The following is a 15,649-nucleotide window of genomic DNA, read 5'->3' on the forward strand; positions in this document are numbered from 1 at the left end:
CAGCTATCTGATCCGACTACCCTGCCAGGCTCAGACCTGCTCACACAGGGAGTCATAAGACCCAGCGACTTCTTTCCACTCCAGCTCAATGCTTCTCACGGAGAAGCAAACCCCAGCCTCACATATGTGCTCATCATTACCTCTGGAATTCCCTCGGGGGTGTCTACACTGGCCCACACAGCTGTCCCATCCGGACCACTCCACAAATGCCCTAGGGTTTCAAGCCACTTCCAAGCTGCCCTTAGAAAGGCAGGAACTGGCCCGATGAGGCACACCAGCCAAGTGACTCCATGTGCTGGAAACTCGGACAACATCCTCGCTGAACACCAACGCTTCCGAGTCCGAGTTTCAAACATTCGCTCACTGGGCACTGAGCACCATGTCAACATCAACACTGCTCTTTCAATTCACTTGTCTCCCATTCCTTAAAGTCGGAAACCAAGCTCCAGTCACCGCTCTGGTTTCCCTTCAGAAAAATAAGGCAAATGATAGAATAAAACACTATGTGTGCACAGCACACTTCTATCAAAATATAACTCCTTCGTCTTTCTCATACGGGCAGCCCTACATGACCCATACGAATGAGAGAGGCCACGACTTCAGTCATTATATATATATTTGACCTTGTGTTTTTCCTTTTGACATTTGTATCTCGAAGTCAATGTCTATATTGCTCTCTTAAAATAATAATAATAATAATGACGTGGTCACATAAGGGTCTGGATCTCCATAGCCACACACCCTGGCTCTGGTCCAGATAAGGATGAAGACACAACCTCAGCCCAGGAAGCGAAGCCCACACCCTCAGGGATCCCGACACGCCTCACGGGTGATGGGTTCCTTTGCTACATGCAGTTGTCCGAGCACAAAGGATGCAGGCACCCTCCAGGAGTCCTTGTTTTCTTCATAAATTCCCCAGCTCAAGTCGCAAGCGACTCACGGGGTCCAACTTCCAGAGCCCAAGATGCGCCACCATGTAAGCAGCCCCATTGGGAAGGCTAACAGGGGGCTCGATTTCTTTGGGAGCACGACGAGACACTCCCCGAGCTCCTAAAGAACCTACGCTCCTTCTCCATGTGTCCCTCTCACAAAGGGCACCGTACCCTGTTACAGCTCTGCGGCTGTGTTTTACTTTAAAACATAATTTCTAATATCGGAATGTGGTACATGGAAGAGGAAAACATGAACACTCACAAAGGATTCTTTGAATATCTTAGAAGATGGTTTTCCCATTGTTTAATTAAAATGGGAAATAAAAACACACAGTCCCTTCCACTAGCAGGTACGATTCACTTCACTGATTGAAAGAAGAGCAGGAAATAAAAGAGTAACAGATGTTCTGATGACCCGTCATTTCCATAATCTAAGTTTTACAACTTCACACACAGGCAAAGAAAGAAGCACGAAGAAACGTCTCGGCCTGGCAACTCTGAGGAATCTGAATTGGAGTGACATGGACAGATGCTAAGGTTGTGTGTGTTGGGTGAGGCTGGTGGCACAGAAGAAGGTGCTCGGCCAGCTCTCCACCTGGGCCTCACCTGTCCTCAGCCAGGAACCTGCTCACGGCCCTCACCTGTCACGACTCTCACACGGGAGACCCACAGCCACCCCTGGAGCCCGCCCTGTCCACACCCTCCTGCACAATGCGTTCAGCAATCCTCCAGGACCCGTCAGCTTTGTCCAGACCTGGAACTCCCCCATCTACTGCAAAGCTCCAGGATTCCCCCTCTTCTTCCAAAATGACACTGGCCAGGGGCGCCTGGGTGGCTCAGATGGTTAAGCGTCTGCCTTCGGCTCAGTCATGATCTCAGGGTCCTTGGATCGAGTTCCACATCGGGCTCCTTGCTTAGCAGAGAGCCTGCTTCTCCCTGTGCCTGCCGCTCCCCCTGCTTGTACGCTCCCTCTCTCTGGCAAATAAATAAATAAAATCTTAAAAAAAAATGACACTGGCCCAAGGCTTTCATGAGAAAGGTAGAAGGCTACCTAATGAATGGTGCACACCTACTTTCCTCTTCTGTCGTATTTCTCTCCACTTACCTTCCTACCTGTGCAAACTCATTGATATGTAAGTAACATATCAATGGAACATGAACATGCTCTGAGATCTGAATCTTTCATTGTAGCCTTCTGAGGACTCCTTGTACAATAAAATACCATATCCTATCACAGGGGGTTTTAAAACTCTTATTTATAGAATAATGCAGCCCAAATCACCTCATTTTTAGTTGCTCCCCCTGCAAAATTCCTTTTGCAACCTCCCTTTTCCTTACCTTCCCCAACCCCATAGTATATAATCAGCCACCCCTCACAACCCCAGTGCAGCAGCTCTTTCTGCCCACGGGTCCTATCCCCGTGCTTTAATAAACCACAGTTTTGCACCAAAGATGTCTCAAGAATTCTTTCTTAGTCGTCAGCTCCGAACTCAACCCCGCTGAACCTCACTTACAGTCTAAGACTTCATCACCACCAGCATGCCTCTATCCAGATTTCCCAAAGACTCTCCTTCTGACTCCACCACCAAAGAAACTACAGAGAAAATACGGCATGTCAAAATATCAAGATGATACATTTAGTAAAACTAGAAAGTCAAGCTCAACTTTTAAACAGTAAAAGGCTGCTTTGAATAATTTTGAATTTTCCCTCGACCGTAACTGTAACTCTTTTGATGAAAAGACTAATCAATTATAAAACATCACCTTTGACAAATGACATCATCCAAGTCTGTATCTGACAAAAAAAAAAGCCACCTAACTCTAGATGCTGGCCACTCAACCATATCCTAGGCCCAACTGAATAAATGCTGTTAGATTAAGGAACAAATTATATGTTAAAAACACACAAAGAGTAAATTTCACCTTCCTTTCTAATAAAAGTTATTTCTAGGAAACATGATCAGAATTTATTTTGTAAGCAATAAATGAACAGAGAAAATGGGATCCCCTGCAATGTTCTAGCTGCAGGGAAAGTAAGTAACTCTTGCACCAAATGGAGAATGCTGACGGCTACTGAAGTTTTACTTTGTGGCTCAACTAGAGAAAAGAGGAAAGCCCAGGAGGTTTGGGGTTAATGACAAGTTTTACCTCCACTCCTGACATGAAGATGACATTGTGCCAAATGTACTTGCTGCTTTCTCTGAACGCTGATGACCTGTGAAAAGCTGCATCACTGACTCAGATGCTGATGTTCAAAATTTCGGTTCTCATGGAGCCAGAACAGAGAAGTGCTGTCAGGTGGGGTTAAGTAGGCACCTCCGACCTATGGCATGCACACCTGCTTCGGTTTCTGGGAGAAGGGGAAGCACACACTCGTTTTTTAAGTAGTAATTATCTTCATTCTAAAGTAGACCAATGACATTGTCATTTTTGAAAAAGCAAAATTAGTCTTCCAAATGAACACCTCAACTCAAGAATAAGAATTGAGAGGATAATTATAACTATTCACAGATAATATGATGGTGTGCATAGAAAATCCAAAGTAGTCTATAAATACACTATTAGAATTAAAAATGGAAAACTTGCAAATCTTAGAACCAAGGAAACAATCCAGAAAGCAGCCAAGGGGAAGAGATTTCTTATGTACAGAGGGAGGAACATCAAAATAATGTTAGACCTGTCCACAGAGACCTGGCAAGCCAGAAAGGGCTGGTAAGACATATTCAGGGTACTAAATGAGAAGAACATGCAGCCAAGGATACTTTATCCAGCAAGGCTGTCATTCAGAATGGATGAAGAGAAAAGGACCTTCCAGGACCAACAGAAACTGAAAGAATATGTGACCACCAAGCTGGCCCTGCAAGAAATATTAAGGGGATTCTATAAAGAAGAAAGACCCCAAGAGTAATATAGACCACAAACTTACAGAGACAATCTATAGAAACAGCTTCACAAGCAATATGATAGCACTAAAATCCTATCTTTTGATAGTCACTCTCAACATGAACAGCCTGAATGCTCCCATTAAATGGCACAGGGTTGCAGACTGGATAAAAAGACATGACCCATCCATATGCTGTCTACAAGAGACTCATTTTGAACCTAAAGATACATCCAGACTGAAAGTGAGGGAATGGAGAACCATTTTTCATGCCAACAGACCTCAAAAGAAAGCTGGGGTAGCAATTCTTTTTTTTTTTTTTAAGATTTTATTTATTTATTTGACAGAGAGAGACACGGCGAGAGAGGGAACACAAGCAGGGGGAGTGGGAGAGGGAGAGCAGGCTCCCGCTGAGGAGGCAGCCCGATGCGGGGCTCGATCCCAGGACCCTGGGATCATGACCTGAGCCGAAGGCAGACGCTTAACGACTGAGCCACCCAGGCGCCCCTGGTGTAGCAATTCTTCTATCAGACAAATTAGATTTTAAGCTAAAGACTGTAGTAAGAGACACAGAGGGACACTATATCATACTTAAAGGGTCTATCCAAAGAAGATTTAACAATTGTAAATATCTGTGTCCCCAACATGGGAGCAGCCATCTACATAAACCAACTGTAAACCAAAATAAAGAATCATATTGATAATAATATTTTAATAGTAGGAGACCTCAACACCCCACTCTCAGCAATAGACAGATCATCTAAACAGAAGATCAACAAAGAAACAAAAGCTTTGAATGACACATTGGACTAGATGGACTTCATAGATATATACAGACCATTCCATCCTAAAACAACAGAATACTCATTCTTCTCGAATGCACACTGAACTTTCTCCAGAAAAGACCACATACTGGGTCACAAATCAGGTTTCAACCAATACCAAAAGACTGAGATTATTCCCTGCGTTATTTTCAGACCACAGTGCTTTGAAACTGGAACTCAATCACAAGAAAAAATTTGGAAGGAATTCAAACACTTGGAAGCTAAAGACCATCCTGCTAAAGAACATTTCGGTCAACCAGAAAATCAAAGAAGAACTTAAACAATTCATGGAAAGCAATGAGAACATAAACACATTGGTCCAAAACCTGTGGGATACTGCAAAGGCGGTCCTAAGGGGGAAATACATAGCCATCCAAGCCTCACTCAAAAAAGTAGAAAAATCCCGAATGCACAAGTTAACCTTACACCTAAAGGAACTGGAGAAAGAACAGCAAATAAAACCTAAACCAAGCAGGAGAAGAGAAATCATAAAAATTAGAGCATAGATGAATGAAATGGAAACCAGAAAAACAGTAGAGCAGATCAATGAAACTAGAAGCTGGTTCTTTGAAAGAATTAATAAGATCAATAAACCTCTGGCCAGACTTATCCAAAAGAAAAGAGAAAGAACCCAAATGAATGAAAGGGGAGAGATTACAACCAATACCAAGGAAATACAGACAATTGTTAGAACATATTATTAGCAACTATATGCCAACAAATTAGGCAATCTGGAAGAAATGGATGCACTCCTGGAAACTTATAAACCACCAAGATTGAAACAGGAAGAGGTAGAAAATCTGAACAGACCAATAACCAGCAAGGAAATTTGAAGCAGTAATCAAAAACCTCCCAAAAAAAACAAGAATCCAGGGACAGATAGCTTCCCAGGGGAGTTCTACCAAACATTTAAAGAAGAAATAATACCTATTCTACTGAGGCTGTTTCAAAAAATACAAATGGAAGGAAAACTTCCAAACTCATTCCATGAGGCCAGCATTACCTTGATCCCAAAACCAGACAAAGACCCCACCAAAAAGGAGAATTACATACCAATATCCCTGACGAACATGGATGCCAAAATACTCAACAAGATCCTAGCCAATAGGATCCAATGATACATTAAAAGGATTATTCGCCACAGCAGGGTGGGATTTATTCCTAGGATGCAAGGGTAGTTCAACATTTGGAAATCAATCAACATCATAGAGCACATTAATAAATGAAAAGACAAGAACCATATGATCCTTTCAATGGATGCAGAAAAAGCATTTGACAAAATACAACATTCTTTCTTGATTAAAACTCTTCAAAGTACAGGGATAGAGGGAACATACCTCAACATCATGAAAGTCATCTATGAAAAGCCCACAGCGAATATCATTCTCAATGGGGAAAAACTGAGAGCCTTTCCCTTAAGGTAAGGAACACGACAGGGATGCACACTGTCACCACTATTGTTCAACATAGTACTAGAAGTCCTAGCAACAGCAATCAGACAACAAAAATAAATAAAAGGCATCTGAATTGGCAAAGAACAAGTCAAACTCTCTCTCTTCGCACATAACATGATACTTTTTGTGGAAAACCCGAAAGACTCTACCCAAAATTGCTAGAACTCATACAGGAATTCAACAAAGTGGCAGGATATAAAATCAATGCACAGAAATCAGTTGCATTTCTATACATTAACAATGAGACTGAAGAAAGAGAAATTGAGGAATCAATCCCATTTACAATTGCACCAAAAAATCATAACATACCTAGGAATATACCTAACCAAAGAGGTAAAGTATCTATACTCTAGAAACTACAGAACACTTATGAAAGACATTGAGGAAGACACAAAAAGATGGAAAAACATTGCATGCTCATGGATTAGAAGAATAAACATTGTTAAAATGTCTATGCTGCCCAAAGCCATCTACACAATCAAAGCAATCCCTACTAAAATACCACCAACATTTTTCACAGACCCTAAAATTTGTATGGAACCGGATTAGGCCCTGATTCACCAGGGGACTGCTGAAAAAGAAAACCAAAGCTGGGGGCATCACAATGCCTGACTTCAAGCTCTATTACAAAGCTGTGATCATCAAGGCAGCATGGTATTGGCACAAAAACAGACACATAGATCAATGGAACAGAATAGAAACCTCAGAAATGGGTCCTCAACTCTACGGTCAACTAATCTTCGACAAATCAGGAAAAAATATCCGATGGAAGAAAGACAATCTCTTCAATAAATGATGCTGGGAAAATTGGACAGCCACATGCAGAAGAATGAAACTGGACCATTCTCTTACACCATGCACAAAGATAAACTCAAAATAGATGAAAGACTCAATGTGAGACAGGAGTCCATCAAAATCCTAGAGGAGAACACAGGCAGCAACCTCTTCGACCTTGGACACAGCAACTTCTTGCAAGACACGTCTCTAAAGGCAAGGGAAACAAAAGCAAAAATGAACTATTGGGACTTCATCAAAATGAAAAACTTCTGCACAGCAAAGGAAACAGCTGATAAAACTAAAAGACAACCCATGGAATGGGAGAAGATAATTGCAAATGACACTACAGATAAAGGGCTAGTATCCAAAGAACAGTAATCCAGTCAAGAAATGGGCAGAAGAGACATTTCTCTAAAGAAGACATACAAATGGCCAACAGACACATGAAAAAATGCTCCACATCACTCGGCATCAGGGAAATACAAATCAAAACCACAATGAGTTACCACCTACCGTTGACGAGGATGTGGAGAAAGGGGAACCCTCTTGCACTATTGGTGGGAATGTAAGCTGGTGAAGCCACTCTGGAGAACAGTATGGAGGGGGTGCCTGGGTGGCTCAGTCGTTGAGCGTCTGCCTTCGGCTCAGGTCACGGTCTCAGGGTCCTGGGATCGAGCCCCATATCGGGCTCCCTGCTCAACGGGAAGCCTGCTTCTCCCTCTCCCGCTCCCCCTGCTTGTGTTCCCTCTCTCGCTATGCCTCTCTCTGTCAAATAAATAAATAAAATCTTTAAAAAAAAAAAAAAGAAAAGAAAACAGTATGGAGGTTCCTCAAAAAGTTAAAAATAAAGCTACCCTATGACCCAGCAATACTAAATACTACTGGGTATTTACCTCAAAGATACAGATGTAGTGAAAAGAAGGGGCACATGCACCCCAATGTTCATAGCAGTAATGTCCACAATAGCCAAACTGTGGAAGGAGCCGAGATGTCCTTCAATAGATGAATGGATGGATAAAGAAGATGTGGTTCATATATACAATGGAATATTACTCAGCCATCAGAAAAGATGAATATCTACCATTTGCATCAACATGGATGGAACTGGAGGGGATTATGCTAAGTGAAATAAGTCAATCAGAGAAAGATAATTACCATATGGTTTCAATCATATGTGGAACATAAGGCATAACGAAGAGGATCAGAGGGAAGGGAGGGAAAACTGGATGAGAAGAAATCAGAGAGGGAGACAAACCCTGAGAGACTCTGGACTCCGGGAAACAAATTGAGGGTTACAGAGGGAGGGGGGTGGGGGAATGAGGTAACCGGGTGATGGGTATTAAGGAGAACACGTGTTGTGATGAGCACTGCGTGTTATACAAAACTAATGAATCGTTGATCACTTCATCAAAAACTAATGATGTTCTATATGCTGACTAACTGAACATAATAAAAAAATGCAAAACTACAAAAAACAAGAATACCTATTGCTGGGAGGTGAGAAATGACAGCAACTGTCCTTCAGGCTGGGGGAATACATGTATGGCCACTTTGGAAGACAATTTGGCAGTTTTTTTTTCCAAAGCTAAATAAGTCTCACCTTTAGGATCCACCAATCGTGCTTCTGGTATTTAGACAACTACTTTGAAAAGCTATTTCCGAACAAAAACTCGCATGTCGTTATGCACAGCAGCTCTATGTCTCGTGGTGAAACTCTTACAGAAATCCATAAGCAAACAGAAGTGCATCCATGTGAAGAAGGCAGAATATGCCACCCCAAATATGCCTCTTTGGCACAAGGATTATTTGGGGCTGATCAATTTTAAGAACCAGAAGACACAGGAGAATCTCTGAAAACTGAGCAGAGGTTGCCATTTGGTGAGTGAAATGTACACAGATAAAGGAAATCTCTGTTTGTAAGGGAGTCATCCTATCTCTACCAGGAACAGAAGAATGACTAAATCTCAACCCATTCTTACCAAGGAAGAAGGCACAGACTTAAATCTGCATAACAACCACACCCTCCTTTACGGTGCTTGGCCTGGTAATGTCACTTAATGTTAAGAGACCCAGGACAGTGAACCAAGACTTAATACCTAAACTAAATGCAGTTTCACACAGATACCCCATGTAACCTTTAACCAGTCAACATGGAAAATGTACTGGATGTCCCCTTTGTTCCCCTTAGGATGGTGACCTTGCCTAAAACAACGCATCCTTTGCTAATAATTTCCCTTTTTCAATTCCCTCTCTGCTTTTGAAAATCTTTCCTTCCCTGCAGCTCAAATGAGGTCCTTTCTATTTGCTAGATGGGATGATGCTCATTTCATGAATTGTTCAGTGAAGTCAATGTGATCTTTTAAATTACTTGCTTGCATTTTTATTAACAGATTACATAAGTTTTTTACCAATGGGTTGAATAGACCTCTCCTACCAAAGTCCAAATAATAGATGTAGACACTCAGCCACCCATCAGGGAGGTGGAACTAACTCCCCTATCCTAAAGTGTGTGGGCTCCACACAGTGTCTTCCTGTTCACGAAAACACACTGTCCGCGCATGGGAAAGAGAAACTTCATGGTGGGGAAGCCTGACCAACACTGCCTCAGCCAGGTGACCAACGTCAACACGGACGGTGACAAGTGTTCCCTTGTTGTACAGTGATGACAGAGCACTTTACCTCTTTGATCCGCTTCCTTGAAACCAACAACCCAAGTCTAACCATGAGAAAAATAAGTAAATCCCAATGCAGGTCTTTGTACAATATGCCTGAACAGTCCTCCTCAACATGGTCAAGGTCATTGAAAAGAGACAAGTCTGAGACACAGCCAAGGAGATCCTAAAGAGACATGATAACCATCACTGTCCGTTTTGACGTGATAACCACATGTCATGTGGTGCCCTGCATGGGATCCTGGAGCCAGGAAAGGTAGAACAGAAGGAACTTGAATAAAGTATGGACTTTAGGGGGCGCCTGGGTGGCTCAGTCGGTTAAGCGTCTGCCTTCGGCTCAGGTCATGATCCCGGGGTCCTGGGATCGAGCCCCGCATCGGGCTCCTTGCTCTGCGGGAAGCCTGCTTCTGCCTCTCCCTCTGCTGTTCCCCCTGCTTGTGTTCCCTCTCTCTCTCTCTCTCTGTCAAATAAATAAATAAAATCTTTAAAAAAAAAGTATGGACTTTAGTAAATAATAACGTATCAATATTTGTTCATTAATTGTGACAATTCTGAAGAAAAATAGAAAGAGAGTAGAATTTAAAGGCCAAATAAGAGAAACCTATTGCATCAGACAGGAAGCCTAGAGGAAATGGGTGATTTCCTAATAAGAATGCACAATAACAAAATGGACCCTAAAATAAGGAAAAAACAGGCAGACCAATTAGCCATCCAGGGCCTCTTCCTCCTGCTGGTTCTCCTCTCACTGTTCTGGGGTTTTCCTCTCCCAGGACAGAGAAGGAACAGGGACAGAACTGTTCTGGAGCTGCCCTGAGACCTGACGCCACTCACTGTCTTCCTCTCCCCCAGCCATGCCCTGCCCGGTGAGGACACCATGCACGGGGAGTCTCAGGGATTGTTGATCCTGATGTGTCACCTAGCTGTTTTTGGATGGCAAGGGACTGGAAACACTTACTGAAGTAAAAGAAGTTATTATTTTTTAATGGTAGAAATACATTAGGAGACAAGAGTGCGTTTGGACCTAGCAGGCCCAGGGGCTCACACTCTCACAATGTGACCTGGACCCTCTCCAATGCTCCATCCTGCTAAGTGCTCTGGGGTGGCCCCATTCCCAGGCACAGTCTCTCTCACTGCATCTGGGGCCTCCCACAACTCCAGGCTGACTCCCACTCACCATCCATTCTACTGGGAAGGGTTTCTCTTTCCCTTGGGTTCCATGAAAAGTCATGGCTTTAAGGGTTTTTGGCCTGGCTTCAGTCACATTCTCATCCCTGAAGCCATCAGAGCACCCAGAAGATAGAGCAAGTGGTTGGGTAGATTTGCATCATACGCCCATCTCTGAGGTGGGTGGAAAGTGGGGTCTGCCCTCTGGAACTGTTTGGATGGGAGGCAGGTGAGATGTGGTTCCCAAAGGCAAGCTGAGCTGCTGGACTTGGACGTGAAAAGAGATGCCAGGCTGGGAAAGCAGCAGATTCCGCATCACTGGTGACTGACTGCAGGGCTGTGGAATCTGAAGCCCAAGGAAGGAAGGGGTCACTTAGAATCAGGGGCTGCAGCCACCCATCCAGTGCTCTTGCTGTTCTCCCATGATGGCAAGATGCTCTTCCACTTGCTGAAAAAGCAATTTTGCTGTTGGTGGGAAACTCAAGGCTCCTGCCTAGGACATTGGGTCCTTGCATCTCAGAGACTGGAAGGCACACAGACCTCACTCGTGTCCCTGGGAGGAGGGAGCCCCGGAGTCACACCTGCCCCCCCCCCACATTAATCACCCATCCCCAAAGAACAAACTGGCTCATTTTCCAGTCTCTTCTCTCTCCTTTACAAAGAGCAGAGACCAAATGTGAGGCTGGTAAGGAAATTATGGCTCATTGAATCAGTGTGAGGCTCAAGATTATTCCATGGCACGGAATCCACACTTGGCAGGGTGTTCAAAGGCCAAAGACCCTGGGTCATGCACGTGGCTCTCCGAGACCATGCAGCCTCAGTGAGAAACTGCCTGCTGGGAGACACAGCCACTCCCATATCCTTGATTCTTCATGAGTATGCATGTCTATATCACAACCAGGAGGCCAAAGGACTACAGGACCAGTCTGCTTGTATAACCTCTGCCCCCCGGGCATCCCCCTTGGCCCAAGCCTCGTTGGTCTGTGGAGGTCCTGGGGAGCGGTGACTCAAGCAGCCCCTCATCCCACCCCGCTGTCCGCATCCCCAGACCCTTTCCCTAGCCCCTCCCACACCGGCACACCCGCGTACTCAGGTACAGATTCCAAAAACCAAGAGCAGCTACTGTGGGTCAGGCATAGTTGGGCACAGTGCAGACCCGGTAGCTAATGAAAATATACATATATTACTATATGCCACTGTTTTAACTCATTTGAACCGCATGATGACCCAGAAGTGGGAATTATTCCCATTTTACAGGTGAGGAAAATGAGGCACAAGGATTAAGTGGCTTGCCCAAAAATCTTCCAGAGTGTGTGAGACCTAGGATTTAAGCTCAGGTTCTTAACCACCACTCTGGGCTTTCACTCTGAAACACACCTCGTTTTCCCCTTAGCAGAACCTTCTCTCCACTTTTGTTTCCCCCCAGGCATAGCACCTGTGTTTTGTTTTCTTTTGTTTTAAAGATTTTATTTATTTAAGAGAGAGAGCATGCTTGGCAGAGGGAGAGGGAGAGGGAGAAGCAAGCTCCCTGCTCAGTAGGGAGCCCAGGCAGGGCTCCATCCCAGAACCCTGGCATCATGACCTGAGCCGAAGGCAGCCACTTAACTGGCTAAGCCACCCAGGTGCCCCTGTTTTCTTTTGTTTTAAATGCCCTTTTCTCTTTTATTTCCAGCTGCCTCCCAGCCCCACCCACAGACTGACCTTCCAGGCCAGGCAGAAGGCAATGGTGAACCACAGGCCAGAAACAGCACAGCATGAAGAAGACAGCCAAGCCGAGATGGTCAGGTGGTCATGGGGGTAGTGATGTAGGAAACAAAAGCAAAAGAAATGTAGCTTAAATTAAATCTCCTTACAGCTTGCAGCCCACAGATGGATACTTGAAACATGCGGAGCGTGACCTTCCTCAAGGAACTCACGGCCACTTTAGTGCCTTAATGTTTATGTTTTACTGAAGACTAGAAGTAACCTTGTCTTGCCAGCAGCTGGCCCCTCGAGGTCCTAAGAGCCTCGCTTCCAGATTCCTTGGAGACTTGTGCTATGCCTCACCCCTACTAATTAAAAAGTATGATCAGTCACTCCTCACAATCCCAGTACAGCTCTTTCTGCCCACAGGTCCTGTTCTGGGAGCAGGGAAGAGGTGACGGTGTACGCAGGGAGAGACAGGAGGCCCCTGACTCCCCTCACTAGGCTCTGAAACTATTCCTGGCAGGTGGAGATGCTGAGACAGAGCAGAACAAGGGATAGGGGGACAAACCAAGATGGCACAAGAGTCTCAAGGCCACAAGCTTCCTGGTCAGTTCTCAATAAAAGACTGCCACTAGAAGCCCTCATTAGCAACCCACTCAGGACCCCTCTCACTCTAGAGAGATTTTTCTTTCCTTTCTGTTCTCACCTTCACTTAATAAGCTTTCACTTTGCTTCACCCTTTTGTGTTGGGAAGATTCATTCTTGGACTCCGTGAGACAAGACCCCTGAAACCCTGTGACTGTAGGAGGAAGGAGAGAAGGCTGCCCCATCCCAGTCTGAGTTGCTGTCACTGGATGATGCATCCTCAAGGTCAGGGGGCCCTGGCTCCCCCAGGCCAGTGCTCACAGAGGGAAGAGATAGTGATAGGGACTGCCAAACCCTCAGACACTGTGAAAAGACTGTCGCTCAAAAGGGAGGCCCCAACTCGGGCCCACCAGGCTTCTGGACGTGGGGCCCACAGGCCACACCCACGAGCAGAGGCTGTTGGAGCTCTGGAAGACTGGGGCTGTCCGTGGCTGAGGAGAGGATCCTGGAACGGTTTCTGTCTACGGCCATAGGTCGGGACCTCCTGGGCCCCTGCACTGACAACCACCCTCCCCCGCCCCCCCCCGACAGACCCTGGAGCCCCGGAAGCCTGCAGGTGATGGAACTCCGTGAGCTCCGTGCTCCCCCGGACACGGGCCTAGGGACTGGGGGTCGGAGCCCTCCACTGGGCTCCCCCTAGAAGACACATAAAATTACCCATCCCAGGGCCTACTTCTAGATTTTATATTAAATTATATTGATAAGACTATATACTTATTTGCCAAACCGAACAGTTTTACCATTAACTTTATAAGAAATGTTAATATCTGACAGGCTAGCCCACCCACAATTATTTTCAAGGTTCCTTGCTATTCAAGTTATTTTTACACATAATCTTTTTTTTTTTTTAAGATTTTATTTATTTGACAGACAGAGACACAGCGAGAGAGGGAAAACAAGCAGGAGGAGGGGGAGAGGGAGAAGCGGGCTCCCGCTGAGCAGGGAGCCCGATGCGGGGCTCGATCCCAGGACCCTGGGATCATGACCTGAGCCGAGGGCAGACGCTTAACGACTGAGCTACCCAGGCGCCCCTACACATAATCTTTTTAACCAGCTTGAAAAATTCCACAAGTTAAATTGTTATTTTTATTGGAATACATTAACATCTGGAGACCCGATGTATTTATAACACTGAGTATTTCTGTTGGAGAGCACATTATGCCTTTCCATGTGCTTCTTTTCTTTCTGTCACTATCCTTTTGAATTTTTCTTATTTGTTGCCAAGTCTTAGTTTGGGAAGTTTTTTTTTTGAAGGTGTCGTAGTTTTGTTTTAGTTTTGCTATTTAATGGGTCCTTTTACTCCACTGTATCTTATCCAACAGGAAGAGACCACCTTGCAAGTGCATCCTACTTTACCAACTTCTTTACTATCCCAGCAGGAGGAAGGATGGTTTCCTAGCAACAGCCTGGCCAATGAGAGACGGTCATAGCTCAGCCAATGAGAAGTCAGGACACTTCAACTCCCTTTACTCCCGTGAACATTTTGTTTTCAATGGCCTTCCCAAATCTCCCTTCTCCTCTCTAAAAGAGTAGCCCTCTCCTTTGTTCCGAGGACTAGCCTGTGTTTTTGCCATGGTTTGCTAGTCCTGGATTGCAATTCTCTGCTATTCCAGGATAAAGCCATTTCTGCTGGTAAGATAACTAGCAGCTTTCCTTTTAAGGTTAACGGTGAGCACTTGAAGAGCGAGATGTTGTCTTTTTAAAATCTCAAGTTCTTTGAGCAGTGAAGCCAACAACAGGGACCACATAGATGCTCCTGCACAAGATCGACCAGCAACTCTGCGCCGACCCAAACATCTGCCACTACGCAAAAGGTCTCACAGTTTCTAGAAGCTCCCCACTCTCTTACTGTTCCCTCTACTCCCAAACTCCCACCCAGCACTATTCTCGTGGGAACTGGAGAGGTCTGTGGGCCCTTAAAGGTCTGATCGGCCACTCCCTTCATGACGCCAGGGGAGCAGTCCGCTTAACTGGGCAACTTTGCCTGGAATCTGGTGGTCCTTCCATGGTAAGAATTCTGGAGTTAGGAGGCCTACTTTAAGTACAAGGAAATCATGTTACGTTTCTGTGATCAAAACTTAGTAAGGGCCAGAAACACTATTCCCATTTTATCTGCTGAAAGCCAGTAGGTCTTAAACTGGCCCACTTCTGTGGACCCACTGTCCTTACATTTGATGCATTTTTATGCAAAATACTTGTATTTTTTTTTCAGGTTTTTTTTTTCTTCGATTTTATTTATGTCTTCTTACTTCTAAATGACTTTTTTTTTTTTTAAATATGGAACACTTCACAAATTTGCATGTCATCCTTGAGCAGGAGCCATGGTAATCTCTGTATCATTCCACTTAAGTATATGTGCTGCCGAAGCCAGGGCTACTTCCGATGACTTTTAGACCTACATTATTTAAACATGCTTTTTACTCACAAATGCCACTTCTACTTTTAGTATAAGAATTCTCTGAGTGGGAGCACCTGAGTGCTCAATTAGTTAAGCATCTGTCTTTCGATTTCAGCTCAGGTCATGATCTGAGGGTCGTGAGATTGAGCCCTGCGTGGAGCCCCACCTTGAGCCCTGATCCAGGCTCCTCACAGGGCATAGAGCCTGCTTAAGATT

General features: G+C 44.8%; 1 non-coding gene across 1 annotated transcript; it reads right to left on the reverse strand.

The window, feature by feature from the left end:
- Positions 1-15,306: 15,306 nt before the first annotated feature.
- On the reverse strand, positions 15,307-15,409 carry LOC115936566 (U6 spliceosomal RNA). The gene has a single exon (XR_004071985.1). It is a non-coding gene; the product is annotated as a U6 spliceosomal RNA (small nuclear RNA).
- Positions 15,410-15,649: the final 240 nt, after the last annotated feature.

Source organism: Leptonychotes weddellii, chromosome 16 (assembly GCF_054177405.1).
Source record: "Leptonychotes weddellii isolate Sample4059 chromosome 16, ASM5417740v2, whole genome shotgun sequence".
Lineage (NCBI taxonomy): Eukaryota > Metazoa > Chordata > Mammalia > Carnivora > Phocidae > Leptonychotes > Leptonychotes weddellii.